The sequence below is a fragment of the Numenius arquata genome, chromosome 3 (assembly GCF_964106895.1).
Source record: "Numenius arquata chromosome 3, bNumArq3.hap1.1, whole genome shotgun sequence".
Taxonomy (NCBI): domain Eukaryota; kingdom Metazoa; phylum Chordata; class Aves; order Charadriiformes; family Scolopacidae; genus Numenius; species Numenius arquata.
In genome coordinates this window covers 24,962,833-24,985,485 of record NC_133578.1, presented here as the reverse complement: position 1 = coordinate 24,985,485, position 22,653 = coordinate 24,962,833, and positions in this window count along the sequence as shown.

Sequence of the window (22,653 nt, the reverse complement as noted above, 5' to 3'; positions counted from 1 at the left end):
TGTCTGCCCTTCTTTTTCTGGAATCTTACATATTTAGATTAGGGAAAATTATTCTTGCCTCCTATCAATATAGTTTGTTTTCAAGCAATATAATGCAACATATAACATAGACTACTTAGGGCAAAGTACTGTTCTTGGTTCTGCATGACAGATCCTGACTTCAGGATTACCTCCAAGTTCTGTATGTTTAGGAAGGTTAGAATGCCAGAGCTTTGTGAACAGAATTTCTCTCTGATATTGTAGTAACTCATTTCTCTGTAGTAATCTCATTTTTAGTAGAGGTTTAGATGAGTTTTAATATAGCTATTCCAGAAGTTTTGCCAACTGAAAGTTTTCGATTAAAGTTGAATTCAGTTGTTGCTCATTACGGATAAAAATAATCTACTTTATGGCTCAGATATCATTTAGATGGCCAAAAGCCATTTTCTGCTGCTGAGTAGGAGCCTCTCTTGTGCTGATACATGCGTGCTTCATCTGGAGGATCAGGCCGAGATTACTGTGCTGTAATGTCATCAAAGGAAGGAGGCAGCCTCCCACCTCTGCCATTTGGGTGCCCTTACAGCTGGGGAGAGTGAGACAACTGGAGCCTCTCTTTGCAGAACAAGATGTTTTCTCCCACAAAGTGTATCACTCTCATTTGGAAAGTTCACCTGTGCATAAAAATCTAGGTATGATCTAGTGATGACTATCCAGAAAGAATGGGATCCTTTGCACCACTCTGACAATGTTAAGCAGTATTTCTGTTTTAGTTCAGTGGCAGCAATGAAAGTACCATTGACTAGACTGCAATGCTAGTCTAGTCAGCATTTTTTTGATGCTCATAGCACGTGATGCTCATTGCACGTGATCTGATTCAGAGTCTATTGTATGTGGTTTCACTCCTTCTATTGTCTATTATGTATTACCATTACTGTAAAATCTTCGTAAGCATGATTTTGAGATTTCCCCACAAAGTATTGTTTTTAAATCTCATAATCCTTCAAGGCAGTAGTTTAGACCAACGCGCCTCTGAGCTATTGAAACTTGAGTAGGTCAAATATGATTTGCCAAATGAAAAATGGCAAAATTTGGCATTTCCAGAAGTTTGCAAAATGGTATGCTTTTTTTTTATACTCTTTCAGTGATCTGGAATCCTAGTGAGCAAAAAACTTTTATGGGTTGAACTTTAAGTGTCAAATATTATTGTCCAATTCAAGTGTGTCATGTGAGAAAAGTAGTTTTAAAAAAAAGTGGTTGAACCTGAGTTTGATTTGAAAATAAATGTTTACAGTTAAAATACTTTTATGGTTCTGACATCAAAGGGGTATGATTGCTTCAATAACAAAAGACTATAAAGAAACTAAGGCAAACAATGGACTTAGTTTTGGGAATTTAAATGCTGACCTTCATTTTAGATTCAACTGGTAATAATATTTGAATTTTTCAGCAAATTTAAAAGTTGGTTTTTTTGGGGAAAAAAATTACTATTATTTCAATTTTTAATAAGATTTTTGAAGTAAACTATTCCAAATTATTCACAAAGGGAAACAATTCATTAAATGTCAACAAACTTCCTTATTTCAGTTAGTCTGAAACAACAGTCTTTTTCCAGTGTAATTTTGTGATAGCACAATGAATTAACTGAAAGCTTTGATTAGCCTAGATACGTTTTTTTTTTTTTAATTGGAAATAACTTTGAAAAAGCCCCAAATTGATCCCATTATAGCTTTGAAATGGCATAATTGAATAGAATTTCTATGTAATATTGCCAGTCTGGAATTGAAACATAAAAATAAAGTCTTCCCAGTCAAGAAACTGAAAAGACCACCTTAACTGAAATTAATTTTTACCCTTCAACAAAACTATAAAGTTCTAACATCAGAATAACAGCAACAACAATGTTAAATTTATCATGAAACTTTTCCATACTGAAGCTTTAGGGAAAACACCATGCAAAAACATGCAATTGAATGTTTGAAGCCCTGTTTTAGAGGGAATAATTCAGATTCTTCCAATAGTTTACAGTGTGGTGGGGAGCTGCTGGCTGTGATGCCTGCCTGCAATGTCTGATTAAGGCACTAGGGCTGAGCTTGACAGCTTGAAATCAGTTTGTGTGCAGATCCACCTGCAAGGTGGAAGAAGGTATTCTTCCAAATGTCTCATAGTTCCCTTCCTGTTCAAATTTATGCTTATAGAAAGAACATTAAAATCAAGGAGTATTCCTGCACTTGTAAAATAAAACAAAACTTTCTTCCCATGTTCAGATACCGTAGCTGCTATGAATTTCAGATGCTGCAGTCTGGGGCTGGAAAATGGCTGTGGAGAGACTTTCCACTCTTAAATGTGGAATTTCCCTTTATCCCTCTAAAAATATTTACTGAAAGACGGGATTTGGTCCCTAATGATTAATTTACTGTTACAGATAATACAAGCCCATCCTTCCCAAACAGTTTTTATTTACTCATAGTGTTACTCAGCAAGAATAATACTGTGAATGTCATTTACCCCAAAGGTCCACTGCTTCAGTATAGATCCAGAGTCTATGAATTTGTATCAAATTCCTATGTGTGAGTGCTGTTGGCTGGTGTGTTTTTTTTTTTTTTTTTGCAGTTACTTAACTGTCCTGGAAAGTGCAGTAATTGTTTAGCTCTGGAACTGCATCATCTGTTGTGATGTGTTATGCATTGCAGCTATTTATTTTAGCTGCAAGGTTCCAAATTCCTGGTGTTCCTCTCTCTGCCATGTAACCGTTCCCTATTGAGGTCAGGATTGCTTTTGTAGCAACTCTTTTTCTGTCTTGACCCATGCTTGTTTTCAACAACACCCCCCCCTTACTTGACTCTGTGCCATCTTGCAACTGTCTTATAGTAATAATGACCTCTAACAGGTCTTTTGAGATGCTGTGCCCAGTGTCTGTGTATAAGGCTTTGTTCCAGAAGAGGGTTTGTGGCTGTGGACTTGTCACGGACTCTGGATTCCATGAAGTGGGTGGTGGCTCTCCCACCCATGTACCCAATAAGTGAAGTCCTGTTTCCTTGCGTCTAGTGTGTTTTTTCTAATGAATGTTTTTTCCCTCTGTGATAGAAATATAATAGGCAGGGAGAAACTTAAGTATATAAAATATACTGTTATACAGCTCTTCTCAAAGATACTGCTTTCATCATAGGTGTCAGTAGTAAATATAGCCAGAGTACTGGCCTCCTGGAGAAGAGAAGGCTGAGGGGAGACCTTGTCTATGTTTACAAGCACCTAAAGGGCGGGTTGAAGGATGATGGAGCTGGACTATTTTCAGTGGTTTCCAGTGATAGGATGAGGGGCAACGGGCACAAGCTGGAACATAGGACGTTCCATTCAAATATGAGGAGAAATCTCTTTCCGGTGAGGGTGACAGAGCACTGGAACAGGCTGCCCAGGGAGGTCGTGGAGTCCCCTGCTCTGGAGATTTTCAAGACCTGCCTGGATGCAGTCCTGAGTAATGTGCTCTAGGCAATCCTGCTTTAGCAGGGGAGTTGGACTAGATGATCTCTAGAGGTCCCTTCCAACTCTGACAATTCTGTGATCCTGTACCACTGAGAAGAGGCAAGATGTGATTAAATCATGATGACTACAAGCTTCTAATCAGAGTAATTTCTGGCTGCCATCATGGTGTGAACAGTAAAACCTAGATTTTTTTTTTTCAATGAATTTGTTTTCAAAAATATCCTCATGGCTATTTGAGTCTTTCACCTCCAGCATTATACCTCTAATCAGAAAGCAAAATAGGCACATCAGGTGCGGCTTAAAAAGGGGAAGAGAAATGTTTGGTATTGTGCTGGAGCAATCAGAGGCTGTGTAAATGGAGTAAGGATTTGCTTTGTCAAACAAAGATGACTGTATGGGAGAAGCTTGTTCTTTGCAGCAGGAGAGTGACAGGGGAGAGCACTGGGGCAGTGCCTATGGGTGCAGGTGCGCCTCTGCAAAGCAAGTTAGCATTTACATTTATGATTACCACTACTTTGGAAAACCTTTTGTTTAACAATCTCAAACTGCACATATGAATACCACTGCAATGCAAAAAGAAGGCATCAACTATATTCTAATCAAAACAAACATATCTTTATTTAAGAAATAAATGAGAATGCTAGAAGGGACAATTCCTTGCTCTGTAGCAGCTTGACTTTTTAATATACCACTTACCAGTGACACCCGTGTCTGCCTTTAGTGACCGATAAGCATCTGAGGCAGCAGACTTTAGTGGTTTAACAGACGGTGCAAGTAACTGTGTGAATGGCACTGAGGTACTTAGCAGCTCATATAATTTAAAAATAACTTTGTACTTTGTTTGAAAATCCACTCATAACTCTTTCAGCTCTTGCTTGTGTTGTAATAGTGCCATAGGATAACATTGTTCATATCCATAGAATTTCCACGTAAACCTGTTTGAAAACCTTAGTTGATTATAGTTCTGTGTTCATGCTGACTTTGAACAGTGCTGCTCTACACCTTGTATCACTGTAATGTGACTGTTCTCATTACAAATTCAATAGAACTCATTCGTAACTTTTCAGGATGACTTTTGCTAGGGATGCTAGACTTGTTGCAGGGCTTCAGTTTTATCAGGACCAGTACTATTCCTCTAACTGTAGAGTTGAGCTAGAGAATCCCCAGCACAACGCAAGCAATGCAAAAATGCTTTTTATGTCTCTAAGAAGTTTGAATGGTCAAAATAGGACAGATGGTTGAAGAAGCTTAATGTCAAAATGCTTTCTGAATCTTCTGCCATGTTCCTCATCTTAATGTTCCTTTGACTTTTTACTCCCCCTTATTTCTCTCAAGTTGTTCTCCCTTTCTTGGTGCTGTTCCTGAAGCTGCTGCTCCCTGCAGTGGTGACAGGCTCTGCACCTGGGTCTGACACCTTCCCTCAGTCCCTTGCAGGACCGTGGCTTATCCCTCAGCAAGCTTCAATCTTACCACTTTCTTTAATACTGCATTCATATTTTCTTAGTCCTAAAGCTGTGACTGAAACTGGATCCTGTGTACTGTTGCTTTAATGACTAAAAGGTTTCAAATAAATGTGTCTGAGGCACACACAAAGTCTGCGTGTGAGGCTTACGGAGAGCTTCATATGCAGGATGCACAGCATCAACAAAAGATTATTACTGAACCAAATATAATTTCAAAATAATTGGCTTTGAGAATCACAAACAGGTGTATCTGTTCACTTAGGATCTCTGAGTATATACTTTTGCCTGGATCTCACTGCATTGGCTGCTTAGGGAGGGTTTGTTGAAAGGCTTTCTCCTTGCATATGTTCCTGGGCCACCTCTATCCTTCCAAGCCATTCGTGTGTGGGTGGTGGTGTCCTTCCAGTTACCTCTCTTGGGCTGTGTGAGAGGCAGCAGCTGGGCAGTGGTAGCAGTTAAACGCTTTCTAAGCATGCATCTTGTGTTAAAGGGTGGGTTGTCCATCAGAGAGCAGTTTTCTGGGTCCTAGTTAAAGATTTTTTTTGCACTGGGTCCCCTGTGTGCTCACTATGATGTGGGACTCGGGGTGGTGTCCTAGCTTGGATGGAGGCAGAAGCATGGCATCCCGCTGCTGGAGATGCTGTAGATGTAGAGAGCAGAAAGCTGGGCACTTCTGGAGTTAGTCTGGGTTATAAACTGTGCTTTACTGGTGGACTACTTTGATGACTCTGTATTGACTCTGTTGTGCAGCTTGCAAGGATTTTTATTTCTCTTTTCAAGTATTTTATTCTGTACTTCTTGAGTTCAGTAGCATGTCTCTTTACATAGAAATCACTGTCATAATTTATGACAAGTGCTTGCTGAATTTAGTACTTTGTAAAGGCAATAATCCTAAGTATGAATAAAAATTCAGCACTCCAGGCAGTAATAGAAGCAATTCTTATATTCCTAATATACTGTAGCATTTTTAAAGGTTAAAAAAAAATTTTGTTTTCAGTTTGCCTCTAAATGGCTTCTGAATGATAGTCTTCTTCAGCTGATTGCTTCTTTGACATCTAAATGACATCCTGTGTTGCACATTCATAATTTAAGATATGAAATGTGTTGCAAAGAAAAGAATGGAAATTGGGTTTGGAGTTAAATATATAGCTCTTAAGACAAAATTAGCATGGAATAATGCATATATTCCTAGTCTTTATATTTACTGAGTACGTACACAGGCTGGGAATGAATATATTATATCATGATGTATATGTTCTCATAGATAAAATGGAAACCATAAATATTTGTCAGTCGTTTCATATGGAGAGTGCCTATTCCAAGTCAGTGGGAATGTTGTATGAAAAAAGAAGTATTCAATTTAACCTCAAAGACCAAGACCATCTTTGATTTAACTGAAAGTAGTGGAGATGGCCCCGATGAATTTGAAGAACAAGTTCCTCACAGTTATGCCTGTCACTTTTACTTATTTGAAATTCTGTTTGTGAACTACTACAAATTTTTTGCTGGCTTAGCAATATTGGCTAGTAATATGTTTTAAATACAAACAGAAGTTCTAGCTTAAATAAATTGTATAGATGGAATTAAAGGAACACATACCTTTTAGTTTATAATCTGTTTTGTAGAACAAACTCCCTCATAAACTATATTGAAAAAAATCACTGTGGAATAATACAAGCTTTTGCAAAACTTGGAGGGTTTTGCAAATACGTTGTATTATCCTACATCATGCCCCTTAGTTGTAGGCCAGGCTTTTGAAATCGATGCCATTCAGTGAAGGATCCCTAGGAGCAGCTCAGCTGGTGTGCACCAGTGCCAAGGATGTTCCAGTCCCATTCCCTCCCCTTTCTCACAGCCTTATGCTGGCACAGCTATTGCTCACCTGGCAGCAGCTCTAGCAACACTGAGCCACCATGAGAGCCAGTGGTTCTGAAGCCTGCAGAGGTGGTGGGAATTCAAATGAAAGGACCTGGGCAGTTACAGGGTGGTGCTAGGGAAGGGAACTGGACCCCCTTGACAGGAACAGAAGGGAAAGGCTGTTTTCCCCCTCCCTGCTCTTTGTGCCAAGTTGCTCTCAGCTGAGCTGTATTGGAGACTGTGGCTTTAGAGTAGCTCGGACATTTGGGGCATCTGAAGAACTGTTTCAAGTATTTATTCCTTCTTTCCTTCTGCTTCCCACTCCCACCATCCTAGGGCTGTAAATTATCTGTTTATGAAAAGCTATTAGAAAATTTGTGCATTCATGCAAAATTTGGCTTTCAGATTTGCACATCTTCATATAGTTACAACAGTTTATGTATTTTAATGCTTCTGTACGAAGGATGAAAAGACTTCGTCAAAATTACTTGGTTTTATATTCTTGGTATCCATTTTTATCTACAAAATATTACTGTTCATTCCTTCTTGCCCGATCAGTCGTTGTTCTCTATTCCTGCATGTAAAGGTTCAAAAGTAACTGTGCTTTAATAGCCCTTTTTCTCTTTCACCGTCTTCTTACTTTCAGTAGTTCAGCCACAGGTTCTGTTACAGCAATCTGTGAGCTCCAGGAGTGATAAAGAGAGCAAAAATCTATTCTTGGAGATGTTTGCTTTTCTCAAGATCTGCCTTGTCTTTTTGCCGATAGTATTTTGTCTGTAGTTATTAATTATAGTCAGGGCAACATTTTCGATGATTAATTGACTACTGCTTAAAACAATAAGGCTGCTTAATAAGCAAAACACAAAGTGAACTTCTATTTTGGTGAGACCTTCTTTGATAAGAAAGCTCCTATGCATGCTAGCAATTTTGGTGTTATAAAATGAGGGGAAAAGTTTCCTCATAGCTATGTGCTGTTTAGACTAATAAACTGCTTACGTTAAAGAGATCTCCACTCCAGTCTTGACACATCTTGCTTTAACTCAAAACCTAACCTTACTGGCATCCTTTAAACAGAAAGGGAAAAAAAAATTTAAGAGTTGGACTCACTAGTGCTGGCAGAAGGAGACATGAAATACAGCTTTTTGTGACAACTGGCTTCACAAGATCCTAGACAGGAATGATAAAGCTAGGATGAGCGGAGAACATGATCAAGCCAATTCCCTTCTTAATTCCACCATGGGATTGAGTTAAAGCCACTGAATTAACGTGCAATGCCCAGTGGCTGCCCATCTCCAGGTTATGGTGTGCTCCAGTCACTTTTTGGATACTGTTGACTTCCACTGCCTGTGTAAGAGATCAGCCATATTCTTACAATAAGTTACACAAATCTTTGACTTCTCAGGTGTCTAAATATACCAATGAGATATTGTTAACATTTCTGATGATACTGCAAAGACTTTGCAAACCCACTCGATGGGTAAAGTTAAATGACCTGTAGGTATGACCAGACAGGTGAACTGAGTCAGTGTGTCCATGCCATCACCTCCTTTCTGCCTGCACGCTTTCTCCATGTGATGGACCAACAGCATATATGTCTTTTGCTGGCTGAAGGGAGACTTCTGCATTGCCTGAGGGATTATGACCTCCCTCACTCTTGCTTAAATTTAGTACTTTAAATAGCTGCCATATATATATTATAATTTTCATTGGGGTACTTAGTCTTTTATTTTTGATGGTTTGAATTTCTTTCAGTTCTTTCATCTCCCTTTATCTGTTTTTCCCTGCATAATTTGTTTCACCATCTGCGTTCTACTTCAACATCTCTTAACTGGGGTGCAAATATAAACATGACATCATAAATATTTGAAATCAGGCCAAACTAGTTCCATCCTCTCACCTTCAAATGCTGTAACTCTTGTGATGACACTGCTTCCATTAAACAAGAAGCCTTGATGACAGTTAGCATGTCCCTCCCTCTGTCAATTGAGCCATCTTGCATCGTGGCTTTTCTTCTGATTTGGAAGGGCACAAGCTAAAAGATCTAGTAGACACGTGAGGTTTTGTATTGATAGAGATATTTGAAGTGTCTCCAACACAGTTAATAGCAGGCATTATGCCACTTATTCTGAGATTTGCTTGTAAGCCTGTATGTCATCTATAATGGCTCTCTTTATAATATGGAAAACGAAGGCACTAAGCATCTTGCATATTGACTGACCTACATCTTTCTCCACTAACGGAGCTGACAGCTCTCTCCCAGGAATGCGACAGGGACATTATTTGTTTTCTCAAGTGCTTCTTGTAGCTTCTCAGGATCTTACTGATCTGCAAACACAAAACAGAGACAGCCTGATTGCATGCTTTAGAAGTGTTATCAGAGATTCAATCTATCAAACTTGATACACTTTCATGGCCTCTAGTGGAGTAAAGCCTCCCTTGGAAAGCCTCAGAGTAAAATTACCACCATAATAAAAGCAGATCTTTACTACTGGGTTGACAGGAAGAAATGCTTCCATGGGTCTCTAATCATAACCCAGTGTTGTGGTTTAACCCCAGCCGGCTACCAAGCACCATGCACCCACTTGCTCGCTCCCTCAAAGTGGGATGGGGAAGAGAATCAGGAGGGTAAAAGTGAGAGAACTTGTGAGATGAGATAAAGAGTTTAAGTAAAGCAAAACAAGGAATTCAGTCACTGCTTCCCATTGGCAGGCAGGTGTTCAACCATCCCCAGGACAGCAGGGCCCCATCATGTGTGATGGTTACTTGGGAAGACAAAAGGACATAAGGCCGAATGTCTCCCCTTCCTTTTCTTCCTCCAACTTTATATACTGAGCATGATGTCATATGATATGGAACATCCATTTGGTCAGTTGGGGTCAGCTGTCCTGGCTGTGTCCCCTCCCAACTTTTTGTGCACCCCCACCGCTGGTGGGGGGGAGTGAGGAGCAGAAAAGGCCTTAACTGCTTAACAGCAATCAAAAATATTAGTAAACTATCAACAGTATTCCCATCCCAAACCCAAAAAATAGCACTGCACCAGCTGCTAGTAAGAAAGTCAACTCCATCCTAGCTGAAACCACAGCACCCAGACAACTCTGTTAAATACAGCAAGGAAGAAAAATCAGAAATGGACAGTTACAAGATCACTGTGGTCGCTTGGTTTGAATGTAAGAAAGCAAACCCCCTGCAGTCAATTGAGTTTAGTGATCCTTCACTGAACCACTCTAATTCTACTGGTTTACTGAGAACCTGTGTGAATTCAACAGCAAACACTTACGTCCACTTCCACGAGAAAACTTTTGTAGAGGATTAAAATAAATGATAAGTTGTGTCACCAGGCAATAATTCCCCTCCCAGAATTGTCCTTGGCATCATTTCTGTCTGGTTCCTGAAACTAATTGAAGTATAGGGAACAACAAAAAGTATTCTTACAGCTGTATCTTTAGCTTTCTATCTGTAAACTTTCACATCATCTGTAATATATTGTAGATGACACTGCTTATCAATAAAATTGACCTAAGCATCTTAAATCAAACCCACAATTAGACTAAAATTGGCATTGCTAATGTATGTTAGTAATAGTATGGAAACCTCATTTTGTGAAACAATAATGACTTGTACTAATTTACAAATTAAACTTTTAGAGTGTTATAATTGTCCTACTAATGTCCTGTTGTTAATGCCTAAAGCAAATTAAGTCTATTGTTAGGCAATAAAGCTCTTGGAAACAAATGGTGACAATAAATCAGAGTTTTGTAAGCTTTTTTTTTTTTTTTTTTTAGTTAAAGCCAGAGGATAGATCCTTAGAAAGGGATCTGAGAGAATATCACTTAAAGTGCTTTGTAGATATGACTTAGGGCATGGGGGTGTTGAGCCTTCTGCTGAGCATAGCAAGAAGAGGTGACCTGTCTAGAATTTTTTCAAAGATATGTATATTGCAGGAAACTTATGTTTAGTGAGCAGAGTACAGGAATTGTAAAATACATAAATATTTTAATTGATGCTGTATGGTGATTGCCACTATTTTTTTTTAAGATGATTAAATGCATTAAATGAATGACCTATTTAATTATGAAAAAAATAGACAAGGAAGCCCTTTTTGTTAGGCATTTAGCAGAAAACCGTCACCGGTCTTAGCACTTAATATTGTTACCCTCCGAGGTACCCATGTCTGTCATTAAGGAAGTCTTTGATCCAAAAGTAGTGGCAGGGTTTTTAACTTGTAAGCCATGTGAAAGAATTCTTCAGGTTCAAACAAAAAATTATTTCACTCTTGCTTGGGCAGACCTGATGAAAGAAAAGCCATGGGCATAAATTTTTCTATGCTGGATCAGAAAAAGGTAAATGGCAAAGAGGAATGAGTTTTTCTGTGTGAAACCCATTACATGAATTTGACAATTTCTAAATGGGAAAGTGTGCTGATGCTTCTCTCTCTTGCTGTTTTCAAAGGAAAAAAATTTTTTTTGGTATCTATAAATAAGCAAGCTGTTAATGAGGTCCCCTTCCCTCTGTTACTCCTCTAAATGGAAGCGATTCTGCAAAGCTTGTTTTCCAAGGAATAATTGAGCAAAAAAAGGCTGTATCACTGAGTTTCAAAGTAAAGAAAAATCCTACAGTTCTGGAGAAGATCTGTATGTAAATGTATGAACTCTACAAGTCTGTTTATATCAGTTGGAAACATTTTTATTTTTTCAGGTTCTCTGACCAAAAAAAAAAAATAATCAATGTTTCCTTTTTCAACAAAAATTGTGGTCATCTTTGTAATATTATTGTATTTTCTTCATAATAATCAGGTGTGAAATAAAACATATCCATGTTATTCAGACCATTAATTTGTCATTTATATTCCCAGAATATTTTTTTGATTTTGGTAATCTTGGAAGTGTTTGTATGTGGCAGTGTTCCACTGTAGCATATTCAGTGACATGTCTCATACCAAAACAATGTTCAGCAAAATGAGAAGTTCTGACACAAATAACTTTCCTTTTTAAGCCTCCTGTATAGCCCTGAAAATAAGAATTACTTATTGAAACAGACAAGTGATTCGTCTGGTTAGATGTGTGGTTTGTGGACAGTGCCAAAGGCTTAGTATTAAAAATATTAATCCTCACTTTCAGCTGATTTAACATTGCCATACAAGAGGAATAAACTTCCACTGTAATACCTCAACAACATGAATTTTGTTAATAACTTCGTCCTGCTACATAGTTACACTTACCTCTACTATAACAACGTTGGTGTTCTATATTCATGTTATACCTTCCAGAGAAGGATGTTGAAAAACCCTGTAGTAAATTAATGTTTTTTGGATTTCCACATCTTATCATAGTGAACCAGATGATATGCCTACATAGTGAAACTTTCCTGGAAGTTGAGTTATGATTTTATTGAAACAAATAGGATTTCTTTTTGCAATTTAAATTGCCGTCTGAATGCTAACAAAAATCTTCAAAATTTTTTTTCCTGGCCTTGAAGGTAAATTGCTATGAAGGAGAAAGTTCCTAATAAAGAAGTTACAAACATGAAACAGTTCTAATAGAAGTGCTTAGGAAATGGAAAGCTTATACAGAGGCTGTGAAACACTTTGTGTTAGCTGGGAATCGTGAGATGGAGGAGGAAGACACAACAGTTTGGAGCTCCAGAGGGACTTTAGTGCATGCAAATAATAGGGGAAAAGTAAGAAGCCAAATAAACTGAAAGATACTTTCATGATTTGTTTGTGGTCCAGCTGCCATTCCAGAGAATACTGTGAAAATGGTTTCTGTTCTATATAGGCACCTTACTGTATTTCTCATCTGATTTTTATTTTTACAGACAACAGTTTTCTGGCTGATCACCTGGAATCTCTAGTCAGATTACATCAGAATACTCTGATGTCAGACAGTTGTATTGGGGTGACAAAATTGTAACAGTGTAGGTTTATGACAGGAACGCATAAACTATCATTATGGGTCTGACCAGTGATTCATTACATCCATTAGTCTCTCTAACAGCAATCTTTACTGCTACTGTTAGGCTTTTTTTCATAGCAGTCTAAGTAGAAATGGATAGAAGACCGCTTGTAATTAAGCCTACAAATACTGGGTTTGCTGTTCTTGGAAACTTTTTGATACATTTACTATGGATTTTGCTAAAGCACTTCGAAAGTGTGATCAAGTTGAAGAAATTAAAGTTTTCCTCTGCGTTGGACAGAGTTGGACCTGTGCAAGGCAGTATTGAGACTTCCAGAAGGATTTTTAGTTTTCAAATATAATTCTGTCCCAAAGCCAGAAAACATCAATGTTTTCCATTAGTATATCAAGAACATCCTGAATCTGCATCCTTGGAGGGTTCCCTTTCCTATTGTGCAGTCTTTGTAGTTGTTTCTTAGCCATCTTCAGCTGCCCTGGAGAACCATGCCTTGGACTCTTCAACCACCTCTGTTTCTTAAGAGTTATTTGACTCTTAAATTGGGACAGAAAATTCCTGGGCATTCTCTGAACTCTATGACCTTATAGGGTTGGCCTAATCCTGCTTTGAAATAAGAGGTAGGAAGGATATGTGTAGTTTGGGCAGCCAGTAGCAATTACAGCTAGACAAAATCAACTTCATCAAAGATAAGTCAGAAGGAAATAACTGTCATCAGTCTGCCATTGCAAAGAATTCACTGGTGCACCTCTGAGCTAAAATGCTAATACATATCAGCTTTGAGGCAGGCAAATGATCTTAGAAAAGTGATGTGAGTACTTGGAGTGGGAGCTGGTGTATCCTAATCTCATGTTTTTTTAAAAAAAAAAATCTTCTTTATTAAAATTCAGTGGGACTCAAAAGTGTGAGAGAAGGTCTCTACATTTACAAGTAGACTTTATTCCACAAATTAATGGCATTTCAAACAAACTTCTTGGAGGAAAAAATGAGGTTGAGAATGGAGGGAGGAGATGGAACAATCAGCAGGTTGCAGCTGTTTGAAGTGACAGCTCAGAGGACTTACAAATGTAGCTGCTATGACTATATTGCTTAAGTCACAATAAAAAGTAATAGAAGTGGAGGTATTGAGAGACAGTGACTAAAGCTGATGGAACAGTAGCGATTCATTTAAACATAAAAGGGATTTTGGAAGTCAAGGAGCCACAGAAAAAGAAAATCAAGGAAAATAAATGAGAGAAACCCAGAAAATGGATATAAGAGTGTCCCAAGCAGCTCAGCGTGTGTCAGATGTGCATTCTAGTGGAGAGTATTTACTAAAATATCAGGATTGTTCATGTGGCTTTGCATTGTGAAGAATATTTTTCACCTTGTGTAATGGGGAGCAGCTGGGAGTATTTGTACTGGTATGAGGGATTGCTACTTGTACCTAACTCTAATGAAGCTATATGTTTCCATATGAAGAGCTGTGCACAAATTGGAGAATTTACAGCACCAGGTTGCTTAAGCCTAACCAAGTCCAACAAAGAACTTGTGCATGAGGAGTGTCCCTCTTTATTGTAGTCTCCTTTAGTGGTGTGAGTTACTGTAACCAACCACAGGTGTCTTGGTAATTCATTGTGAGAGATTTTTGAGTAACAGCAGTGGATGTATTTTGAATACGTGGCACTGGCTACTTCTGTACTGGGACTGTTCACTTCTGGGAGTCTGTGCAGAAAACCTCGCAGAAGCTGGAGATGTTACTGGTGTCAGTCTCTTGAAGACATACTAGATTAAATGGGATATGGCAAAGGTGCTTGAATGAAGAAAGGTAGGATACAGCCTTAGAAGTAATGCAGTAGCAAGAGATATCAAGCATGGTCATTTTTAAACCTTTCATTAATCCAACTTGGAAATTCTCTGAAGGTTTTATCACATCAGCCTGGAAAGCAGCAGCTCTGAGGGAGAATATGCAAAATCTATAATTGCCTTAAGCTCACTGAAGGGAACTAAAACAAAAAACTTAAATAGCTTCTGTGCAAGAGTAGATTAAATGAGTAGAAATATCCTAGGTTTTAGATAGCAAACTATAACAACCACGTTAATATAGCTGTTCTTCAAAAGCCAAGGATGTTACAGTTTTTACATGTGTCCTCTATAAGTGAGATGAAATCAGAGCACTATAGTAAAGGCAAAGGGAGGGAAAATAGTATCAATCATTGGCAAGGCCCTTATTCTGAGCTGGAGAAACTAGAGTTATTTATAGAATAAATATGATCAAAAAAGTCTCTAAAATAATTGTGTGCTGGAAAAGGCAATCTGAATTTCTTATCTTCCTATTTATACTTAATTTCTACAAGAATATAACTTCCCCTTCTCAGTTTGAGTGAAAATACAAAATTAAGGAGCTGAGAAGTGTTGCAGTTAAAATGTGGAACTGTTGTTCCCTACTTCTATCATTCATCCATAGGAACGCAAAGTCTATCACTAGCAAGCAGTTTGTGTAGTACCTTGAAATGGAGAAATCTTTTAAGCCTTCCTGCAGAGCACATATCTTCAGTTTACTGTTAGCTGCTGCACCTTTTTATTGCCACTATTACCTTTCTCTTTTTTACATATGTAGAGTATACTAGTATATGTTACAGTGTGGCCTGAAGAAAACCTAAGGGACAAATTCTATCTTCTGATGCACTGCTAACACCCAGTCAATAAGAGCCTTAAGTGTGTTAAAATAAAAGTCATTGCCTTGTAAACCAATGTGCTACAGTTGGAATTTTTAAGAAATAATGCAAAACTTCATAATAAAAACATCATTGCTCTGTTCTGGGCTCATCCACTGTGATAAACACAGGATTCAAAAGTAGGGACAGTGTGGAAGTGTTAGTGACAGACAGGTTCAGCATCTTGATCTGGTCTGTTTTGCTGTGTGTCATCGTAGAATTGCTTCTGACAAAAGGAAAAAATCTTCCTCCAAAAAGAAAAAGTGTAAATTAGTACCTGTTTATGTGTAGTCTTAAGTGTTCAAAGCACAGTTAATTACAGCTGTGTGTGATGCAGCTCTGCGCAGAGTGTTTGATCACGGTCCTGCATTGCTGATGGAAGTGTCGCCGTGGAGTTAGATTTACTGGAGCTGGACATGCAGGGAGGTGTTGTGCAGCCTCTGAAGGTGTTCATTAGCCTGATAGTCTACATGCAGCAACTGGCTGCCTAATACAAGTTGTTTAAAATTTCAACCGTGCTAACAGAACAATCGCAAAATACTAAGCTGCCATGTATCTGCAAGTCTTACATGGCAGTTCCAACTTGGAGATGCATGTGCTACAGCTCGTGGGGGAACTGTGAGGGAGAGGTGCCTGGGAGAGCTGAACAAACGCTGTAATAGTTTCTGCAAGTATTCACCTTCTGAAATGAATTAACTTTTAATTTTACTCATGGAAAATGGGAAGCCTTGTTTGGACACGGATCGTCAGTCCTAGTCTGCAGTAGGACAACACATTTTGTTGCAGAAATATAAGCATATTTATACTGTCCTAATTTAACTCACTGGCATATAAATGCTTTTGTATTAGTCTGACTAAAACTTTCCTATTGTGGATAGATGTAATGTAAGCCAGGAAGGTCAAATCTTCTAAAATGAGTTTTACAAGTAAAAGGGACAAAACATAGAAAATAACCAGCTTCTATGCCCTCTCCTTACTTGCACCTTTTAATAGCTAGAAGCTAAAGCTGGTTTTAGGCTAATACCACCTCCAGGGAGTAACTATCGTTGTTTTTACATGTCTCAATGGGTTTCACTCTGAAATACTTTCTTACAACTATTTTGCTTGCAAAATTATTTTCCTAATAACCTCTCTTCAGCCCATGTATCTTCATGTATTGTAGTTTTTCTCACCATTCTCCCTCTTTGCATCTGTTCCTGGTGGGTGCTGCAACCTGCGATTCCATTGCTGCTCTGCTGTGTGCTGTAGGTACCTACCTCTTAGTCTTCTTTCTTCTACAGTCCTTCTGCCTCCCAAAGCCACACAGTATGTATGCGCAGTACTTCAGGCCAGATTGTACTTCACAGTCCAGATTTATTTATGAATTTGCCAGAAACAGGTATTTATGGGTATTCTCTGTTTATTCTTTCGCGCAGCTGAAGGCTGCTGCTGCTGCTTTGGTTTAGAGCCACAGGAGTAAATGAATCCTTGAGTGAATAACTACATGTCACCCCAAAGAAAGTAACCCTCATGTACTTCATCTGCAAAAAATTCAGAATACTGGAAACTGCATAATAGCAACCAGCAGGATAGCTGAGCCAATTCAAGACTTTGGCACCAGAAGGCTTCTGCAGCCATCTCTGATGTATCTAAGTCTGTCTCTTCTGTTTCATTCCCAAATGTATTTGCCTCATAAAAAATGCAGAGATAAAATGACATAAATGTGTATAGAAAATATCACCTAGCAAAATCAACAGAGGGGAAAAACAGTGAAAAGAGAATTCTACCACAACCAAACAAGGCTCTAAAAATAAAAAGATACAGTAGTAATAGCACTAGAGTTTGATCATCTGTTTAATTTAGAGACTTTGTGGAGTGGTGCTAGGTAGTTCAGGAACTACCTAAGTAGGAAGGAGACAAAGTACACAGTTACATCAGGGCACATTGAGCTGCCCCTCTGTATTTCGATAACAGACATTTCTCTTTCTAATGCCAGTTTTAACTAAATTTAAAATTGTTCCTCCAAAAATGTGAATGTGAAATCTCAAAACCAAATTAGTTTCAAAGTGTATAGTTCAGAAAGAGCTACTTTCTACCACAAGTGGGAAACCCCTATGTGGTTTAGATACATAAAGTATTTGCCTCTATTTCCTTCCTCTGCTACTTCTGCTTCAGTGGAAAGGAGGTTGCTCGCACAGTGGCTGACACTGTGTGAATATCTTCTTGCCTGTTCCTGTAATCATTCAGTGTTCGTAATTTTTTTTTTTTAAAGCAACTTGGTATGTTTTGTGATGCTATTCCTATTAACTTCAAAGGAAAGCATTTAGCTAAGAAAGACCAGCAACTCCTTCAAAAATTCTGTAATAACTGGATTTTTATTACTGAGATCCTAAAGGTAAAATGACAAAAGAAACCAGATTTCAGCCAGAGCTGTGTGGCAGAGAGGTAATGGTACAAAGTGAAACACAGGAGTTCTCATGCACACTCTTGGTGTGGATTTAATTTTTCCTTGCCTCCTTCAAGTGCTTGGGAAGATTCTATAAACAGGTCTTCAGCAGCAGACTCTTTACTCATTTTCTGATTTGACATCACTAGATAGCTCAAATAGCAAACTATTTATGGGTTTTTATTTTCTTTGTCCACCTATAACAATTACTCTGCTACTAAAATTGCCTTTAAATTGGGCTTCACAGATATGACACAAAAGGCTGGGGCAGGGAGAAGAGCAGTGGCCATTTTGGCCCCTCTGCCCAGGTCTGCAGAGAGGGTTGGAGGTCCATGGAGTCACAAGTAGAAGAAACAGATGAATCTTCTCGGCCTGGATGCAAAATTAACTGGGGGGAAATATGGAAAAGGAAGGAATTGCCTTGCTACCTCAGCATCTCACAGCTGGAGGAGGAATATGGCTTGGTCAGGATGGTGCTGGTGGGGGATGGAGATCTTTCACCAGCATGGGTCATTTAGGCTTTCCTAAGCTGAGTCACAAGCTTGTTTCTCTGCTCCCATAAACTTTGTTTTGTTTAAAAGCAATAGTTTAGTCTGTTACAAGTAGTGAAATGTTGCTTTTTGAGCCTTGCATATTGTGTAATCCAGTCTTACAGTTCCTGGCAACATATAGAATAATAATAAAAAGGTATTTTTAAGAAAGTAGCTCTGATTATGAAAAAAAAGTAACAAAAATGATGCTTCATTTATAATAGTGAAAAATATTGCTGCAAATTTCATATCGATGACTAAGTGACATAAAAAAAGCAGTGCTTTAGTCACTAGCGTTCACCAGTTTTTGGAGTGTCAGGTGGGTCAATGCAAGGGAGAGCTCTTATCCCTTTCCCTGTGGGGAGCCTCTGTGGTGCTGAGGGCTTCTGTGGCATGCTGTGAAGGATGTGGGGAAGAGTTTTCAAGTTCCTAGGGCTGGGAGCAGATGAGGTTGTTGCTCAGAGCACTTTAAAACCAGTGTCACTGTCATCAAGGGTCTCTTCTAGAGATTTTATGGGAAAGTGAATGTGAGAGACCTCATAAGCAGAAGGGAAGGATTTGGGGAACCTTGTCCTCAAGAATTGCTGGAGGTGGGTGAGGAAAAGGGATCTGCATGACTTCCTGAGATGGGAGACAAAGAAATGTATCAGTAGAAGCGTGTTAAACTTACAGAGTCTGTGTCTGAAGAGGCCAGAGTGGAGATCTGAATAAAATGGAATAGAGGGGTCTGCAAATGAGAGGCTTTTGAGTAGAGCTTGGAGGCAAAACCAAATTCAAAACACCACAACTTAGTCGGTGGCTTAAAGCCACAAATTTTTCTTCAGTGACTTCTATGCAATTAATTTTAATCTGTTTAATTTCTGAGGAATTTAGGAGACAGCAGATAAGAACTGCCTGAACTAGGAGATAAAGAAAAGAGTGACAGCAGTTTCAACATCTTCTCCTGATTGTGATCATTGCCATTTTAAAAATGCCTGAGACATGTAAAATCAATAGATCCAGTTTTAACAGATTTTTCAGGTATTGCAAGACACCTCCTTTACCATGTCTACCATGTAAAATGTGCAATTGCCATTTGCAATATATTAAGACAAAGAGATTCTATATGGAGAAATAACTTGCATAGCTGCTGGAGTGTTCAATCTAGACAGCTCTATGACACTCTTTCTGGTAATTCAGTTCTAGGTGTTTGAGATTATAGCATCTCAAAAAAAGTCAAAAGGGAAAGCAAAACTTTCAATAGCTTAAACACATTTCAAGTACTGTAAAAAAAAAAAAAAAAAAGCTACTCTCCCCCCAACCCCCTTTTGGGTTTTTTTGAAATAAGTAGTGCCAGGAAAAAAACTGCAGATACATATTTGGCAAAAAAGTATTTTTTTCCTCCTATGTCTCATGATGAAGTATGAATAAAAACAGTACTTACAGCCAAAGCCAGTTCTCCTTTAACATTTCTACTTATTTTTCACTGTGTTCTGTTTTCTTAAAAAACCCCTGAATTCTTTCAATACAATAATAAGTTGAATTCAAGTGAAAGAGCATTTTAGGCTTTTGCAAACTGGACCATAAGCTATGATCTTTTTCTTTAGCTCTAGTTTGCAGAGTGACTTTCTCCACAATGAGGATTAAACGGTCCCCTATGAATGTTCCTTAGCTCTTAGACAGCCCATGCAGCCTCTGATTCCCTCTAAGGAGCACAGACTGAAAGAGGAAAAACCCGTTTCTATTAACTACATAATTTTTCTAAACATAACCAGCTAAAAGAAATTTAGATTGGGCACTTTTATTTGATCAGACTGGGATGGGCATCAGAATAATTTGATCTTCAGGGCCACTGTAATATAAAATTCTGTAGATAACTGAAATTTAAAAACTTAATGTTTTGTTAGTGGTATATAACTTCTGGCGCTTCTCTTTTAAACTGACTGTGAATTTTTGTGTCGCTTCCAATTATTATTGTGTTGGCTGTTTTCTTAATTTTGGTATTGAATAGAGAAAGCCAAAACACCTTTCATCTTCCAAGAAGTCAAGAGTATGGGTGTGTACAAATTAGTGACAACCAGGCCTGGCTTCAAGATGCAGAGTTTGATCCAGGTTACGCATACTCATTAAATTTGGGAACATTCAGATTCTTGAAATACATTGTACCCATTTAAAAGAAGAATTTATAAAATAATCTGAAATTGGAGTATTCTCTACTAGTGGTTGTTATGTTGATTGTCTTCTAATAGCTCTGTCACATAAGAAAATATTAGCTTTGAGACCTTGCACAAAAAGTTATTTGCCTGCAATTTTGTTTTTAAAGGATCAGTCTGCACTGAGTACTAGACTTGTAGGTGTTGTGTCCTCCTATGATTAAATCTGAGTGAAGATGCTCCCTCCCCCTGGTGTTTCCAACAATGGTAATTCTTTGTCTTTGGTACTCTGCATGGAATCTCTGCACTTTTCATGGTACACAGCAACTTTGGAAATTTGAGCAATATAATATAAAAGGAAAAACTTTTGGTTCATTTGTTGCTGGTTTTAGCTCCTGTCTTATCGATCACTGACTCATCAGGGAGAAGATAATAATTTGTTGTCAGATAGGCGAGATGGCTGCCTACATGTACAATATGATTTATGACCAACTGTCACAATAGACAGTAAAGCAAAGGAAAAAACTTCAAGTTACTCTTAATTTGCTAGGTCCTGGCTATTGTACTTGACTAGCACATGCTGTTTTAAGTCATGTCCCCTTATACACACCTATCCTTTTCTACGGCTACAACACTGACCATGAAAAGCTTGTCTCATGAGACACCAGGATTCTTACTTGGTGGAAACCAGCTTAATCTCTGTTACAACATTACTGTTACCACTTGCATTATTACACTAAGTTGACATAACTTGATGCACAGTTCTCTAGTCTAAGCTTTCCTCCCTGTTATTATTAAGAAGAATTAAAACCAGATTTATTTAACCTTTTCCCCTCTCCTTTTCTTCTAAGACTGTAGAGGAAATAGTTTCATTTCTTTGGGTTTGCATGTGCTTGCATAAGGTTAGAGGGTTGGAGACCTTATTGCATGAAAGTCAAGTCAGCAAGAATAGATTATTCTTTTAGGGCCAGAAAGTTAAGATGATTTTTTCACTTAGCTCTTGCAGCAGTGAGTTCCATAGCTGAAATCTTAGGAAAATTATCTTTTGTATCGCAGAGACTTTTGTTTGACTAACTTTTGGGAATTCAATGGAAGTCAGCTGTTTGTAGACTGTTACGGTTCTGGAGTGAATAAGCCAAGATAGACCTTGGGATGTGGATCACTGGTTTTATTGGTGCATCAAGCACTGGTCATGCCTGTAGCTCTCTAAAAATTTCTGCTCAACTAGGGAGGATTCAAATTCTCTGAAAGGTGCAAGCACAATATCTTGGTAGCCCTGATAAACCAGAAACAGCTGTAGTGTCAGGGAGAGATAACGTTCCTGTCTATGATGAGTCAGGCAGGAGTATCTGTAAATGTTACTTCACTGGCCTTTGCTGCCAAAAGCCATTTTGGCAGCAGAGGCAGGGATTGGGGCTCAAAGTCAGGCAAAAATGAGACAAGAACATGTAGCTGGTGATGATGTGATGAGGAAGAAAACAATCACAGAAAAATGGCTTAAGAAGAAGTTGTAGCTAGGTTACAAAACATGAGTACTGATTTCAGTTTGGTGAGCTGCTGTTGTGTTTCTTACAGGTGATTAACTGGAATGTATTTGTCCATATGAGGATGTATTTATTAACTCTTCTGGTCACTCTGCTACAAAAAGACTTCAGTTTGTTTCCACAGATGTTTTTATGGGAAAAGGAATGTGGCTCCTTCCAATAATTAATTTTGTCTTTTCTATGCTAAACTGAAGATGCATTGGTAATCGCTGCTGGTATGTGTCCTGGGGCAAACATGTATGGCTGGTCAGGGAAGGAAAAGAAACATATGCTGGGCCAGGCTGCTCTTTGGTTGATGAATCTGTGTTTCTTTCCCCTGGACATACTGAAAATGCCTGACTCCAAAAGGGAAAGATGAGGACAAAAAGGCTATTATCAGCTTGTTCTCCTGCCATGGAAGAGAAAAAAAAGAAACTCAGAAAAATAGGAAGGGGGAAGAATGAAATAAGATTTCTTCATGTGAATATTACTTCAATGTTTAAAATATTACTATTGTTATGATCATAGGAAACTCCCAGTCTAGAAGTACTGTAAACTAATTTTTTTTCCAGTTCTTAGTACTGTGTTGTGTTAATGATGTTTTAACAAATATTGCATTCTTACATGATTTTTTTTTTTCCTGGAAATATGATTCAGTGTG